Here is a 16,917-nt window from a genome sequence, read left to right on the forward strand (position 1 = left end):
TACCTCAGCACCACATCTCTGCCTCTTTTAAACACACACCCTCCTCACCAACCCTCAACCTCCCCCTCTCCCAGGGATTGGGGCTTCAACCACCTCCCTGGGCAGCCTGTGTCAGTCTTTAAGAACCCTTCTAGTCAAGAAGTTTCTTCTAATATCCAACCTAAACCTTCCCTGCTGCAACTTGAGGCCATTTCCTATCACTTGTTACTACGGAGAAGAGACCAACCCCCACCTGGATACGACCTCCTTTCAGGAAACTGTAGAGAGTGAGAAGGTCTCCCCTCAGCCTCCTCTTCTCCAGACTAAACAACCCCAACTCTCTCTCAGCCACTCTTCTCAAGACCTGTTCTCCAGATCCTTCACCACCTTCACTGGACATCTGGTTCTCTGGATATCTCCATTGTTATAAACAACTTAGAAATCCCAACCACTTGCATTCTTATCACAGAGTGATAGAATTCTTTCCATTTTAAAAGATCTCTAATGGTGCCTTCCAGAGAAAACACTTTCTGTGTATCATCCCACCCCCTTTGTGTCCAGAAAGTACTGGAAAAACTGATAGTAGGAGCTGAAGCACCCATAGCAAATGGCTGATATCCCACCTTATCTTTGCAGTCACACATTTTCCCAGCTATCTCAGAGTTTAGCTAAAGCATTTACACAGCAAAGTCAGGATTAGACCCAGATCCAAGCAGGAGCCAAGGCAAATACACCAAAAAGCAGAAAAGAGAGAAATGTCAGTTTGAAACCATACTTAGCACAGACGTGCAGAGCATGTTCCATCTCCTGAGCCAAGACTGAACTGCTCCACCCAACAGCTTTCACTACAACTGCAGTTGCAGGCAAGATGCATGGGAACAACATGAGAGAACTGGGGGAGAAGGGATGGACTTCATTTATGTAGAAATTTTATGCGTGTTTCAGATATTTTCTTTCAACCCCTGTGTCTTTTTTCAGCAGGATTGGATATCCAAACCAGCCAAGCAGCTTAATTCAGTCTTGTCTGTGTGGTGCTGACAGATTTGTCTCCATCTCATTAGACCCACTGTTTTAACTGGTGATGTTTATGACAAGGCATAAGCAGGAATGAAGATGTAAACTTTGACAAAGCTCTGGAAAAGCAGCAGTATTCTACTTAAAAACAAGGATTTACCAAAGGATATGACTTTGAAATGCCTCTTACTGTGATGGTTCTTTAGTGGTGACCTGCAAGTGCTGGGTTAATGGTTGGACTCGATGTTTTTTAAAGGTCTTTTGCAACCAAACCAAACTGGGATTCAGGGATTCTTTGATTCTGTGATTCTGGGATTCTTTGATTCTGGGATTCAGGGTTTAGCATTTCTATTCTATTTAGTATAAGGCTTTATAGAACACAGAATGTTAGGGGTAGGAAGGGACTTCCAGAGATCACCCAGTCCAGCCCCCCTGCCAAAGCAGGGTCACATACGGCAGGCCACACAGGAGCACATCCAGGTGCGTCTTGAAAGTCTCCAGAGAAGGAGACTCCATAGCCTCTCCGGGCAGCCTGTTCCAGGGCTCCAGCACCCTCACATCACCTCTCCTCATGTTGAGGTGGAACCTCCTGTGTGCCAGCTTGTCCCTGTTGTTCCTTGTCCTATCACTGGGCACCACCAGAAAGAGCCTGGCACCTTCATCCTGACACCCACCCCTCAGATATTGATAGACATTCACCAGATCCCCTCTCAGCCTTCTCCTCTCCAGACTAAATAGCCCCAGATCTCACAATCTTTCCTCATATCAGAGCTGTTCAAGTCCCTTCATCATCCTCAAAGCTCTGTGTGGGGTTGTTCTTTGCCAGATAATCTTTTCTGGTCATGACAACATCATCCCACTGAAGAGATTAAAATACAAATGCTTTTAAATACATTAGACTGAACTGTAGTGAACTTAGAACAGGAGGGATCCCAGCCTGAGGAAAGTTAAAGGAAATATTAACATTTATGTAAATGGGGCAAAGATGTCACTAAAAGAAGGAACTTTGGCAACAAATTACATCAAAAAGGAATAATTTATATGCATGTGCACACACACTGTGCACTCCTAAGGAGCAAAGCAGAGAGAAAAGCTGTGCTGTGAGAGGTTGCATGCAACCTCCTTAAGTCTGCAGGTGACACTAAGCAGGGAGGGAGTGTTCACCTGCTGGAGAGGGACCTGGACAGGCTGGATCAATGGGCTGAGGCCAGTTGTATGAGGCTCACTAAAGCCAAGTGTTGGGTCCTGCTCTTGGGTCACAACAACCCCATGAATGCTCCACACTTGGGGCAGAACGGCTGAAGCTGCCTGGCAGAGAAAGACCTCGGGGTGTTGATCAACAATGAAATGAATAGAAACCAGCATGTGCTCAGGTGGCCAAGAAGGCCAACAGGATCAGGAATGTGGCCAGCAGGAGCAGGGAAGTGATTGTAACCCTCTCCTCAGCACTTGTGAGGTCACACCTTGAGTACAAGGTTCAGTTTTGGGGCCCTCACGCCAAGAAAGACATTGAGGGGATGGAGCACATCCAGAGATGGGCAATGAAGCTGACAAAAGGTCTGGAAAACAGGGTTGGTGAGGAGCAGTAGAGGAGGCTGAGGAGAGACCTCACTCTCCACAAATACCAGAAAGGAAATTGTAGCCATGTGGGGAGTTGGTCTCTTCTCCTTAGTAACAAGAGATAGGATGGAAGGAGATGGCCTCTTCAGGTTGCACCAGGGGAGGTTTAAGTTGGATCTTAGAAGAAACTTCTTGACTTTAAAGGAATATTTACCAATGTTTTCCTTTCTTTCTTTTCCATCCTACCTCTAGCACAGGAAATCTCTGCCTTTTGGTGGCTTTCTTATCGTACACAAAGAATGGTACATGATCAAACAGCTGATTAAGGGTGAGAAGAGCTAAAAGGTGATTTTGCAGAGGAAGTCAAAGCACATCATCCACCTTGGTTTAGATGCCTTTCAAAGCCAACACACACAATGGAAAGATGAAAGCCAGACTTTAGGCAGCTGTACTGAGAATTGCAGATGTTTGCCCAAAACTTCTGTGCAAATAGTCTAAAAACCCTACATGCAGACTCGAAAACATCTATAAAGCAGTGAAATATGTTAATTCAAAATCTGTATAATGCAAATACTAGGGAAAAGGGAAAAAAAGGGAAGCAAAAAGCAAAGGAGAAGTATCAGCAAAGTTTAAGATCTTACAGATAGGCTAAGCTGTGTAAGCCCTTCAGGCTTAAAGGGCAGCTTTATTTTAGATCAAAAGACTAAATAGTCTATGCTTGTGTTTTCTAAACTTGAGGAAGACAAAGCATGGATAGTCCAAGAAATGTCAGTTGAAAGTCCACTTTAAATCATGGCAAATATGTCTTAAGAATTAGCAAGTCTCAGTATTAGTTAGTATCTCCTACTATTGTGTCCTTCCTATCCAGCTGATTTGCCAAATATTATTTAAATCCAAAATACTATGGTGATAAATAAACCATTTTTAGATACATTTAACAAATACTTTCAAATTTTCAGACAGTTGCTTCTATAAATTTGCCTATGCAAAATTGACTGACATATGCAGCTATCATAGAAGCATAGAACGGTTTGGGTTGTTAGGGACCTTCAGGATCATCTAATTCCAACCCCCCTGCCATGGGCAGGGACACCTTCCACAAGCCCAGGTTGCTCAAGGTCTCATCCAACCTGGCTTTCCACACCTCCACAGAAAGAGCAACTACAACCTCCCTGGACAACCTGTTCCAGTGTCTCACCACCCTCACTCTAAAGAATTTCTTCCTAATTTCCAGTCCAAATCTCTCCTCCTCAAGATTCAGTCCATTGTCCCTCATCCTATCACTCCAAGCCCTTGTAAAAAGTCCCTGCCCAGCTTTCTTGTAGCCCCTTTGGGTACTGGAAGGCTGCTCTAAGGTCTCCCCAGAGCCTTCTCTTCTCAACTCTCTCAGCCTCTCCTCATAGGGGAGGTGCCCCAGCCTTTGATCATCTTCATGGCTTCCTCTGGACCCACTCCAACAGTTCCATGTCCTTCTTTTGTTAGGGGCACCAGAGCTGGACACAGTACTCCAGGTGGGATCTCACAAGAGGGACAGGATCAGTTTTGTAAACGTAGTAGCTACAGTTGTATTAACACAGCCAGGATTCTGAGTTCATGCAGAGCTAGTTACTATTTACTTTAATGCTCAATTTCAATACTGTCAAGCAACATCAACATGGAATAATAACATTAAAAGTATTTTATTCATATTTACTGGTCAATAAATAGAGACAAGAAATCAAATTAAGTGCATATTTAGCCTCTGTCTCTACATCCACATAATTAATTTGCCTTTCAGCTAGGAGTTCCCTGGATTTAACCAACATTACTCTTTTAAGTCAGTAGTTTTACAGATTCATATAAGCTTGAGGTCTGCCTGGAGCTATGTAGTCATGATCTGAGATGTAAAAGAAATCTGAACTCAATAGTATCTGAAGGTTGCAGCTAGAAGTCAGAAGTACATTCAAAAGAACCCCTAGCAGATACATGCCCTCTAAACCAGCCTGCTGACCTAAACATATTGCCAGCCAGCATCCTACATAGAATCATAGAATCATAGAATCAAGAAGGCTGGAAGAGACCTCAAAGATCATCAAGTCCAACCTGTCACCCTACACCTCATGACTATCTAAACCATGTCACCAATTGCCATGTCCAATCCCCTCTTGAACACCTCCAGGGATGGTGACTCCACCACCTCCCTGGGCAGCACATTCCAATGGCCAACCACTCTCTCTGGGAAGAACTTTCTCCTCACCTCCAGCCTAAACCTCCCCTGGCACAGCTTGAGACTGTGTCCTCTTGTTCTGGTGCTGGTTGCCTGGGAGAAGAGACCAACCCCCTCCTGGCTACAACCTCCCTTCAGGTAGTTGTAGACAGCAATGAGGTCTCCCCTGAGCCTTCTCTTCTCCAGGCTAAACAGTCCCAGCTCCCTCGGCCTCTCCTCATAGGGCTTGTGCTCAAGGCCTCTCCCCAGCCTCGTTGCCCTTCTCTGGACATGCTCCAGCAATTCAACATCTTTCCTAAACTGAGGGGCCCAGAACTGGACACAGTACTCCAGGTGTGGCCTAACCAGTGCTGTGTACAGGGGTACAATGACCTCCCTGCTCCTGCTGGCCACACTATTCCTGATGCAGGCCAGGATGCCATTGGCTCTCTTGGCCACCTGGGCACACTGCTGGCTCATGTTCAGCTGCTGTCAACCAGTACCCCCAGGTCCCTTTCCGCCTGGCTGCTCTCCAGCCACTCTGACCCCGGCCTGTAGCTCTGCATGGGGTTGTTGTGGCCAAAGTGGAGCACCCGGCACTTGGATTTGTTGAATGCCATCCTGTTGGACTCTGCCCATCTGTCCAGCCTGTCAAGGTCCCTCTGCAGAGCCCTTCTACCTTCTAACAGATCAACACCTGCTCCCAGCTTGGTGTCATCTGCAAATTTACTGATGATGGACTCAATCCCCTCATCCAGATCATCAATAAAGATATTGAACAGGATGGGGCCCAGCACTGATCCCTGGGGGACACCACTAGTGACAGGCTGCCAGCTGGATGTGGCACCATTCACCACCACTCTCTGGGCTCTGCCCTCCAGCCAGTTCCTAACCCAGCACAGAGTGCTGCTGTCCAAGCCACAAGCTGCCAGCTTGGCCAGGAGTTTGCTGTGGGGGACAGTGTCAAAGGCCTTGCTGAAGTCCAGGTAGACTACATCCACAGCCTTTCCCACGTCCACCAGGCTGGTCACCTGATCATAGAAGGAGATCAGGTTGGTGAGGCAGGACCTGCCCTTCCTAAATCCATGTTGGCTGGGCCTGATTCCTTGGCTATCCTTCAGGTGCACAGTGATTGCCCCCAAGACAATCTGCTCCATGATTTTCCCTGGCACTGAGGTCAGGCTGACAGGCCTGTAGTTCCCAGGTTCTTCTGTTCGTCCCTTCTTGTGGATGGGTGTCACATTGGCCAGTTTCCAGTCTTCTGGGACCTCTCCAGTGAGCCAGGACTGGTGGAAAATGATGGAGAGAGGCTTGGCCACCTCATCTGCCAGCTCTTTCAGCACCCTAGGATGAATCCCATCAGGTCCCATGGACTTGTGAATATCCAAGTGACTCAACAAGTCTCGAACTAATTCCACATGGATTTCAGGAGTACAACACTGCTCCTTGACCCCATTAACCAGCTCAGGAGGCCAGTTATCCTGAAGTCCTCCTGCCTTACTGTTGAAAATGGAGGCAAAGAAGGTATTTAGAATCTCAGCCTTCTCCTCATCCTTAGTTACAATGTTACCCTCCACGTCCAATAAAGAGTGGAGGCTCCTTTGTGCATCATCCTTTGTGCACTGAGAGAAAAAGAGGACTTTGTGAACCAAGAGAAAATGACAGCTGAAAGGAAGGATCTATCAGACTGCTTTCATGACTACATGTATCTTTGTGCATTGCATTTCAGCACTCAGCTCTGGAGCACTGCATCCTGTTTGGGGCACTTCAGTACAGGAGAAATGTGGAGGTCCTGGAGCCAGTGCAGAGGAGGGCAAGGAAGCTGTAAAGGGGCTGGAGAATAAATCTGATGAGAAGTGACTGAGGGAAATGGGGATGGTTAGTATGAAACAGAGGAGGCTGAGGGGGGACCTCATGGCTCTCTACAGCTACCTGAAAGGAGGTTGTGGAGAGATTTGTGCTGGTCTCTTCTCACAGGTAATTAGTGATAGAGCAAGAGGAATGGCCTCAAGCTGTGACTGGGTAGATTTAAATTGAACATTAGGAAAAAAAATTTTCCCAGCAAGAGTGGTCAGGGATTGGAATGTGCTGCTCAGGGAGGTGGCTGAATCCCCAGCTCTGGACGTGTTTAAAGGTGGTTTGGATGTGGTGCTTGAGGATATGGTTTAGGAGTGAACTTTGTAGAGTAGGGTATTGCACTTGGGTCACAACAACCCCATGCAATGCTCCAGGCATGGGGTGGAGTGGCTGGAAAGCTGCCCAGCAGAAAAAGACATCAAGGTGTTGATTGACAATCAGATGAATATGAGCTGGGCGTGCCCAGGTGGCCAACAGCATCCTGTCCTCTACAGTGTGACCAGCAGGCCCAGGGAAGTGATTGTCCTCCTGAACTCAGCCCTGCTGAGGCCACACTTGGAGTCCTGGGTTCAGATTTGGGCCAGGAGAAGGGGGAATGGTTTGAAGCTGAGGGAGAGTAGGTTTAGACTGGGTCTAAGAATTTCTTCAGTAAGAGGGTGGTGAGAAAAACCTGGAATAGGTTTCCCAGGGAGGTTGTAGATGCCTCCTCCCTTGGGCAACCAAATGTTTTTGAGAGGCATCCCTGCCCATGACAGGAAGGTTGGTGTGGATGATCTCTGAGGTCCCTTCCAACCTAAGGCATCTTGCAGTGACATCTTGCAACTACTTAATGAGGCTGCATTCTGATTATTCACATGCAGTAGGAGTTCCTGCCTAAATCAACAGATATAACCTACAGTTATTAAAGCAACAGCATATGACGTGGGTAAAGAGTAAAGAATTTACTTCATCATGAAACTTATGGTGGGAAGATGACCTTGGGCTAAAAATACCAACTTTCCTGAAAGGAACTATGTTGCTGAGATGTTATCAGGCTGTACTTAGTGAAGAATACAAACTTAGGTCCTGCTTGTCAGGAGGGGTAAGATACTTCTCATGAAGATACAGAAGACGACATTGAGGTGCTAGAGAGGATACAGAGAAGAGCAACAAAGCTGGTGAGGGGTTTGGAGAACAGGTCTTATGAGGAGAGGCTGAGGGAGCTGGGACTGTTCAACCTGAGGAAGAGGAGGCTGAGGGAAGACCTTATGACCTTCCACTGCTACCTGAAAAGAGGTTGTAGTGAGGTTGCTGCTGGCCTCTTCTCCAAGTAACTAACAACAGGACAACAGGTAATGGTCCCGAGCTGTGTCAGGGGAGGTTTAGGTTGGCTATGAGGAAGAATTTCTTTGCTGCAAGAGTGGTCAGGCACTGGAACAGGCTGCCCAGGGAGGTGGTGGAGTCACCATCCCTGGAGGTGTCCAAGAAAGGAGTAGATCTGGAACTCAGGGTGTGTTCTAACAGTCATGGAAATGCTGGGTAGAAGGTTGGACTTGAGGATCTTGAAGGTCTTTTCCTACCTTGATGACTCTTTGATTCTATGCAAATATATGTAATACAGTTGTGTTCATCCAAATCTTTTCAGTGTGAATAATTACAGCTCAAAGCCTTCAGACCTATTTGGGAAGAAGTCACTTTGATTCACAGATTAAAAATACAAGGGCAGGTCATTAAAAAAAAATAGAAAAAAGATTAAAAGGTCTAAGAATTCAGGAACTGTTTTAGGACTGACTTGCTCAGGCATTCATCACGAACACTGAGCTTGAGTCTCCTACTGCAATATTGTTCCATCTCCCAGAGTGTACAACAGAGGTTTTTCCGTTAAGGAAATGTTCATATTTTACAGATTCCTCACTGATCTATAAGGAACATTGAAGTTTGCTTCAACAGAGGATTTCACAGAATCACAGAATGTTAGGGGTTGGAAGGGACCTGGAATGATGATCGAGTCCAAGCCCCCTGCCAGAGAAGGATCACCCAGGGTAGGTCACACAGGAAGACATCCAGGTGGGTTTGGAATATCTCCAGAGAAGGAGACTCCACAACCTCTGTGGGCAGCCTGCTCCAGGGCTCTGTCACAGTGAAAAAGTTCCTCCTTCTGTTTCCATGGCACTTCCTCTGCTCCAGCTTGCAGCCCTTGCCCCTTGTGCTGTCCTTGGACATCCCTGAGCAGAGCCTGGCTCCAGCCCTGCACATCTTTATCAACAGGAATGAGGGCACCCCTCAGGCTCCTCTGCTCCAAGCTCCAAGCCCCAGCTCCCTCAGCCTGTCCTCACAGGGACGTGTTCCACTGCCTGCAGCAGCTTGGTGGCTCTGTGATGGGAGTCTTTCAAGCAGTTTCTCGAGGTCCTCCTTCACAAAAGTAAGATAAAAGAATTGGAAACTAAACTTCAGATCCTAGGGTATCCTTTGACAAAGAGTAGCCAAATGGACTGAGTTGGATTACTTTTCATCTCCTTGCTAAAGAAGCAGAAGACAATCTTGATTGAAATCAGGTTCACATAATCTCTTTTGGCATGGATATCATGCAAGGCACTTCTTTTTTTAGATGTTAACAGCCTTAGAGTCCTGCAAGTTTTTCCATTTAACAATAAATTGAGATAAGAGTGAAATTCCACATGCCTAAGTGGGCATGGACATTAAACAAAGACTCTGGACCAGAGTGAATTAAGGATTTGATCTTGCTTTCCTTAGCTGTTGGCTATGTATTTCTTAGGCTTTTGATGCCTGAGAAATACATAACCAATCCATAATTTCCCCTTTTCCTCCCATATCTGATTAGTATTTAGCTTCTGCTCTCTGAACTTAAAATATTTATTAAACTGGCTTCATGACTTTGGGAGTTTCACAGAATCAAAGATTGCATCGGGTTGGAAGGGATCCTCAAATGTCATTTTGTCCAACTCCCCTGCAGTCAGCAGGGACACCTCCAAGTGGATCAGGCTGCCCAGTTGAGAAGTACCTTTGACAATGATTTTCTGGAAAGCTATCAACACAAAGAACAACGTCACCACAATGTAGGAAAAAAAATAAAGACAGACTATTAAAGAAATATACTCTATCATTAAAATAAGACTATGACAAAACCTCCTGCAAGTAGCTCCATCACCTCAGTTTCTAATTAAATGACAGTGAAAACAAAACGAAGTCACTGCTGGAGGAGGTCCAGAGGAGGTCACAAAGATGATCAAAGGCATGGAGCATCTCCCCTGTGGGGATAGGCTGTGAGAGTTGGGGCTGTTCAGCCTGGAGAAAAGAAGACTCCAGGGAGACCTTAGAGCAACCTTCCAGTAACTGAAGGGGCCCTATGAGAAAGCTGGGAAGGGACTTTTTACAAGGGCTTGGAGTGATAGGATGAGAGGGAATGGACTGAAGCTTGAGGAGGGGAGACTGAGACTGGAGATGAGGAAGAAATTCTTTACAGTGAGGATGGTGAGACACTGGAACAGGTTGCCCAGCCAGGCTGTGGGATGCCCCCTCCCTGGAGGTGTTGAAGGCCAGGTTGGATGAGGCCATGAGCAACCTGAGCTGGTGTAGGGTATCCTTGTCAATGCCAGGGGGGTTGAAACCAGATGATCTTCAAGGTCCCTTCCAACCCAAACCATTCTATGATTCTATGGTTAACTTAAAAAAGGAAACATTTTTAACCCTCTTCAGTCATCCTTATATAGCAATGAATTTTTGTCATTCCATTTCTTACTGTGTCTCCCAAAATAAACTTTCTCCTGCAGCACTGATACCAGTTCCATTGATGACCTTGCCCTCGCCTTTCAGATTTGCTTTCTTAGCACAGGGGTGTTGTCTTGTCTGGGGGATACCACTACCAGGTACCTCCACTCTAGGCTCCCACTGGAAAGAATGAAGGAAAAAGAACCAGCAAGTTCATGCAACTAAAATTCCTCTGCCTTCCTGCAGAACATAGGAAGTGTTGGCAAGAGTGAAATTTTGGCCTTGCTGAAGTCATTTTATGCTGAGTGAAACTTTATGCTTTGCAATAAACTTCGTCTGGGACAGAATTTCATATCTAGTGTCTGTGACCAAGTAGTTGCTATTTAGTTGCTGTTGCTGTGAGCTAGGAATATGGAGACTTCAATCACTCCAGGATTTCCCTCTCAGCAGAAAGTATTACCAACGTTTGCTGTCATCCTCAAGGAGACAACACTTGGAAATAAATATCCCAGAATGGCAGTGCTTGCCAGAAAAGGTTTTGTGGATCTTAGGTTGTGCTTTATTTGGTGGTAACAGCGTAACCTGAAAAACAACAAAGAAGATTAAAACTTTGTGACCTAGAGACTGGGGAGAAAAAGCTATTTGGAAGCTGAGATGTCATTGATTTCTCATCTAGAATCCATAATGGTGTGCTGCAGGTAATGCAGTGTCTTCTTTTAGTGTGATTGAGCTTCTTCATTCTGTTTTGCTTCCTCATCCTAGGTTAGGTTCAAGGCCAGGTTGGATGAGGCCTTGATCAGCCTGGTCTAGTGAAAGGTGTCCCTGCCAATGCCACAGGGTTGAATTGAGATGATCTTCAAGGTCCCTTCCAACCCAACCCATTCTATGAGTCTGTGAATCCCTTCCCAGCCCTCATTGTGTATGGATTCCTTATTTTTCTCTCCTGCAGTGGCTGCTGGAGTTCCTGATCTGGGACATCCAGATTGGTGATCTAGCCAGCTGATTACGAACTGACTGATACCTTTTTTCCAGCCAAATGGCATAAACACAACCCACCTCCCAAAATGAACAAGGTGAAACCTTGCCCTTTTCTTCAGCACATTTTGAATGAGGCTTTGCTATTGTCACTATTCTCAAGGCCAAGATCATAGAATCACAGAATGGTCTGGGTTGGAAGGGACCTCCAAAGGTCATCCAGTCCAACCCTCTCTGCAGTCAGCAGGGGCATCCTCAACTGTTAAAGACTTTATGAAGTCTGCTGTTAGATAAGGGAAATCTTTGACTTTGATAAAGTACAGAGTAATGTGCAGGTAGCTCCAGTTCTTGAACTGCATGGTGACATGCAGTCAGGGGCAGAGATCAGGCTAAGGAAGCTGGGGTTGTTCAGCCTGGGAAAGAGAAGGCTCTGGGATGACTTAATAGCAGCCTCCCAGTACCTGAAAGGGGCTACAAGAAGGCTGCAGAGGGACTGTTTGCAGTGATAGGACAAGGTGCAATGGTTTGAAATGAGAGCAGAGCAGATTTAGATTGGATGTTAGGAACAAGTTCTGCACCACGAGGGTAGTGGAACACTGGAACAGGTTGCCCAGGGAGGTGGTTGAGGACCCATCCCTGGAGATATTCAAGGTGAGGCTGGACAGGGCTCTGGGCAACCTGATGTAGTGGAGGATGTCCCTGTTGACTGCAGAGGGGGTTGGACTGGATGACCTTTGGAGGTCCCTTCCAACCCACACCATTCTATGATTCTATGATGACTTTACCACCTCCCTGGGCAGCCTATTCCAGTGCCTGAAAACAAAAGATTGATCAAGGATTTTTTGCTTTGTTTTCTCTGGTTCTCAGTACCAAGCATTGTGTTTAGTGGTGAGGTTTTCCTTGTTGTTGTGGAACCATCCTTGCTCACTAATATCAATTAGAAAGGAGAATGCTTGGAGGGTAGAGGCCAATGTGATGGCATAGTTACACCATCAATACCATATAAAGTAGTAACACAGCTACATTACTACTACTTAAGATTTCTTTCTGCTAAGCCCCATCTTTTTTTAAGCCATCACAGCATGCAAGAAGCTTTTGTTGCCTCTCTTGAAGAGTTACAGCTTTCTCAAACAGTGTAAGCTTAGCCCTGCAGAGTTTGCTCCTCCAAGCACAACCTTACATTTGATGCCACTGCATCACCTTCTTCCTGGGCAATCCAAATCACCACACACAAAAAATGGGCATTTAGTTATTTCCTACTCAATCATCTTCACATTCACAGTGAGCTTCTCACATGTTTTCTAGCACAGCCCTGTTCTCAGTTTCATGATGTTTATCTAGAGGTAATGTGAGAGTTCTGCAGCAAAGCCAGCTGAGCAATCTCCCCATTTTAAAGGAATGTTTTAAGTACATGTAAGAACTTCTTCTTTTTTTTTTTTTCCTGGAAATTGGAAAACTGGAATGGGGAAAATAGGGCTGAAACAAACTTTGCAGTTGCTTAGCAATGCCTTGCTTAACTTCTAACTGCTTATATTTCAAAAGCTGCTTGCTCAGTCACTAGTATCATTCAGACCTGCTCTGTCTCATACAAGAAGGTGTACCAAGGCTGTGCTTGGAGACCTGCTTTACGTACCTGGAGTAGTGCATCCAGTTCTGCTGCCCCCAACACAAGAAACTGCTGGAGCAGGTCCAGAGGAGGTCACGAAGATGATCAGAGGGCTGGAGAACCTCCTTTATGGGGACAGGCTGAGAGAGTTGGGGCTGTTCAGCCTGGAGAAGAAAAGGCTCTGGGAAGACCTTACAGCAGCCTTTCAATACCTGAAGGGGGCTACAAGAAAGCTGGGGAGGGACTTTTGACAAGGACTTGTAGTGATAGGATGAGAGGGAATGGATTGAAGCTGGAAGAGGGCAGATTTAGACTGGAGATTGGGAAGAAATTCTTTCCAGTGAGGGTGGTGAGACACTGGAACAGGTTGCCCAGGGAGGTGGCGGATGTGCCCTCCCTGGAGGTGTTCAAGGCCAGGATGGATGAGGCCTTGAGCAACCTGGGCTGGTTGCTGGGAAGGTGTCCCTGTCAATGGTGGCATGAGTTGAACTAGATGCTCTTCAAGGTCCCTTCCCACTCAAACCTTTTTATGAGTCTATGTACAGAAATAGTCTCATTCTAATGGCAGTCACATGGATGCCCTCACAACCCAGTACAGACATCTCTGCAGAGCCCCTGTTGTGAAGGAGAAAATGGCAACACCAGAATTCAACGCTTAAGATTTATAAAAAAGTCTATCCTATGGATGTCAGGGATGTGACTGGGGAACGTGTTCATGGTGTGTGTCTGAATGATGCCAAAAGTCAGCAAAACTAAAGTGCAGACAGAATAAAACCTGGCTAACATCATCTGCAATGGCCAGGGCTTCCAAGGGGATCAGTGTAAAACTGCATTTGAGCAAAGACAATGGTGGATGCTGTAACAACCCTAATATAAATGTTTGCTCCTTGGAAAATGTCTTATAAAGCCTTATAAAATATCATACACTGAGTAAACTACTTCGAAATGCATGGAATTAAAACACGTTTCTGTTAGAGTAGCGAGTGTGAAGTGATGCTGTAGAAAATGAGGTTAAACCTCCATACCTGCTAGGTAACAAGTGATAAGACAAAAGGAAAGGGAGGTTTAGGTTGGAGATTAGAAGAAACTTCCCCACTAAAAGGGTTCTCAAAGACTGGAACAGCCTCCCCAGGGAGGTGGTTGGATCCCCATCCCTGAGGTGTTTAAGGATGCAGAAATGTGGTGTTGAGGGATCTTTTGATACCAGCCTTGGTAGAGCTAGAGAATGGTTGGACTGGATGACCTTAAAGGTCTTTTTCAACCATGACTCTTCTATGATTCTAATTACATCATACCCAAATGTTGCTGTTTCTTCACTATTTTATATTCAAGAATGAATTAATGATCTTGGAGGTCTCTTCCAACCTGACTGATTCTGTGAATCCTTTTCTATTATTGTACAACCAACCTCCCCTGATGCAACTTGAGGCCATCTCCTCTCATCCTATCACTTGTTACTAGGGAGAAGAGACCAACACCCACCTGGCTCCCACCTTCTTTCAGGGAGCTGTAGAGAGCAATGAGGTCTCCCCTCAGCCTCCTCTTCTCCAGACTAAACAACCTGAGATCCCTCAGCTGCTCCTTACCAGCCCTGTTCTCCAGATCCTTCACTACCTTCACTGCTTTTCCCTGGACCTTCTCCAGAACCTCAATGTCCTTCTAGTAGTGAGGTCACAAAGAGTTTACCTAGCTGTGCATATCTAGAGAAGCCCATCCAGGCTGGATGTGGCTCTGGGCAACCTGATGTAGTGTGAGGTGTCGCTGCCCATGGCAGGGGGTTTGGAACTGGATGATCCTTGAGGCCTCTTCCAATCCTGACAATTCTGTGATTCTATGAAGCAGAATTTTTTAGGATGGCACTGAACGATAGGCTTGAGTGCTTTGACAAGCAGTGGTGCCACAAATAACCTGGCAGACAAAGATTAAGATTTGGAACAATCCATTTCAGTTTTGAAGAATTTGATCTACTTTGAAGTTGTTCTACACTTAACTGCCCCCAGAAAAAACACTGGTATATCACAAACCAACTCCATGCTAAAACTTCAGTGGAACCAAGAAATTTCTCAAAGGAAGGACTTGAAGATTTGGCTTCTGCCAAGATCCCTGGCAAATTCCTGGTGACTCCATCAGGCTGGCATAGAGTTTGGAGACCTGCACTGTGGGAGACCTCTGGTGGGTGACAGAGGACAATGCCCCTGGAATGCCAACCACCAAGAAAGAAGACTCCTGCCTGCCACGTCAACTGCATTTTCACATATAAGAGAGAAGTGGTTTGTAAATATTCATTAATTAACATTTATATATTCAAATAATCTAATACAAAATGTGAATTTGGACATCACTTCTCCTCTATCATTCTGCTCTGGGTTTCCTCCCTGCTACTCTAACAATTATTCAGCAGCAAGCCAAAGACAAAGACATTCTGTTCACAGAAAACAACTGAAACAGAGTAAATGTGTTAGATTGAGTCCTTGTCAACAGGCTACATTTGTTAAATTAAATCCTTGTCAACAACACAGAAGAAAAAATGTCACACAACACAGAAGAAAAAGTGTCACTATATCACAGAATCACAGAATGTTAGGGGTTGGAAGGGACCTTGAAAGCTCATCCAGTCCAAGCCCCCTGCCAGAGCAGGATCACCTAGAGCAGATCACACCGGAACACTTCCAGGTGGGGTTTGAATATCTCTAGAATTCCCCTGGGCAGCCTGTTCCAGGGCTCTGTCACCCTCACAGGGAAAAAAAATTTTCCTCCTGTTTCCGTGGAACTTCCTATGCCTCAGCTTCCACCACTGCCCCTTGTGCTGGCATTGGGCATCACCCAGCAGAGCCTGGCTCCAGCCTCTGGGCACTCACCCTGCACAGCTTTATCAACAGCAATGAGGTCACCTCTCAGGCTCCTCCTCTCCCAGCTACAGAGCCCTCAGCTCCCTCAGGCTCTCCTCGTAAAGGAGATGTTGCACTGCCTTCATCTTTTTTGTGGCTCTGTGCTGGACTCTTTCAAGCAGTTCCCTGAGGTCCTTCTTGAACTAAGAGGCCCAGAACCAGACACAATATTGCAGATGTAGCCTCACCAGGGCAGAGGAGAACCTCTCTCAACCTACTAACCACAGCCCTTCTAATTCACCCCAGAATGGCACTGGCCTTCTTGGCTATAAGAGCACATTGCTGGCTCATGGTCAGCCCCCATGTGTCTGTCTCTGCTGTTTTTATTACCTGGGACAGGGAACATTAAATCTTAGTAGCAGCTTAAAGCCCCAACATTCCTTTGAGTCTTGTGAAATTGGCATTACACACACCAGGACCTTCAGTGCTGAGTCTATGAGGTTGCTCCTCACTATGTACATAGATAAGGAAGTCACTGTCCCACTCTGCTCAGCACTTGTCAGACCACACCTGGAGCACTGTGTTTAATTTTGGTCCCTGATGTAGAAAAAAGATGTGGACAAGTTGGAAAGTGTTCAGAGAAAGGTCAAGAGAATGATCAGAAGGCTGGAAAGGCTGAGAGAGCTGGGATTGTTCAGCTTTAAGAAGAGAAGGCTTAGGGGATACCTTATTGCCATGGACCAGTACAAAAAGGGTGGTTGCCAGGAGGCTGGAGACTCCCTTTTTACAAGAAGTCTCATGGAAAAGACAAAGGGTTTTGGGGAGAAGTTTTAAATAAGAGTAGATTTAGTCTGGATGTTGGGAACAAGTTCTTTACCAGGAGGGTGGTGAAGCACTGGAATAGGTTACCCAGGGAGGTGGTTGAGGCCCCATCCCTGGAGATATTCAAGGTGAGGCTCTGGGCAACCTGTTCTAGTTGAGGATGCCCCTGCTAAGTGCAGAGGGGGTTGGACTAGGTAACCTTTGAGGTCCCTTCCAACTCAGACCATTCTATGATTCTCGTCCAACCTGCTCAAAGCAGGGTCACAATGAATCCAGACCAGACTGGTCTGGGCAGGTTTTATCAGTCATGTCTTGAAAACCTCCGAGAACAGGGGTTACAAAACCTATCTGAGCCACCCTCTCCACTGCTTAATTATCCTTAA

This window comes from Indicator indicator, chromosome 2 (genome assembly GCF_027791375.1).
Source record: "Indicator indicator isolate 239-I01 chromosome 2, UM_Iind_1.1, whole genome shotgun sequence".
Classification (NCBI taxonomy): domain Eukaryota; kingdom Metazoa; phylum Chordata; class Aves; order Piciformes; family Indicatoridae; genus Indicator; species Indicator indicator.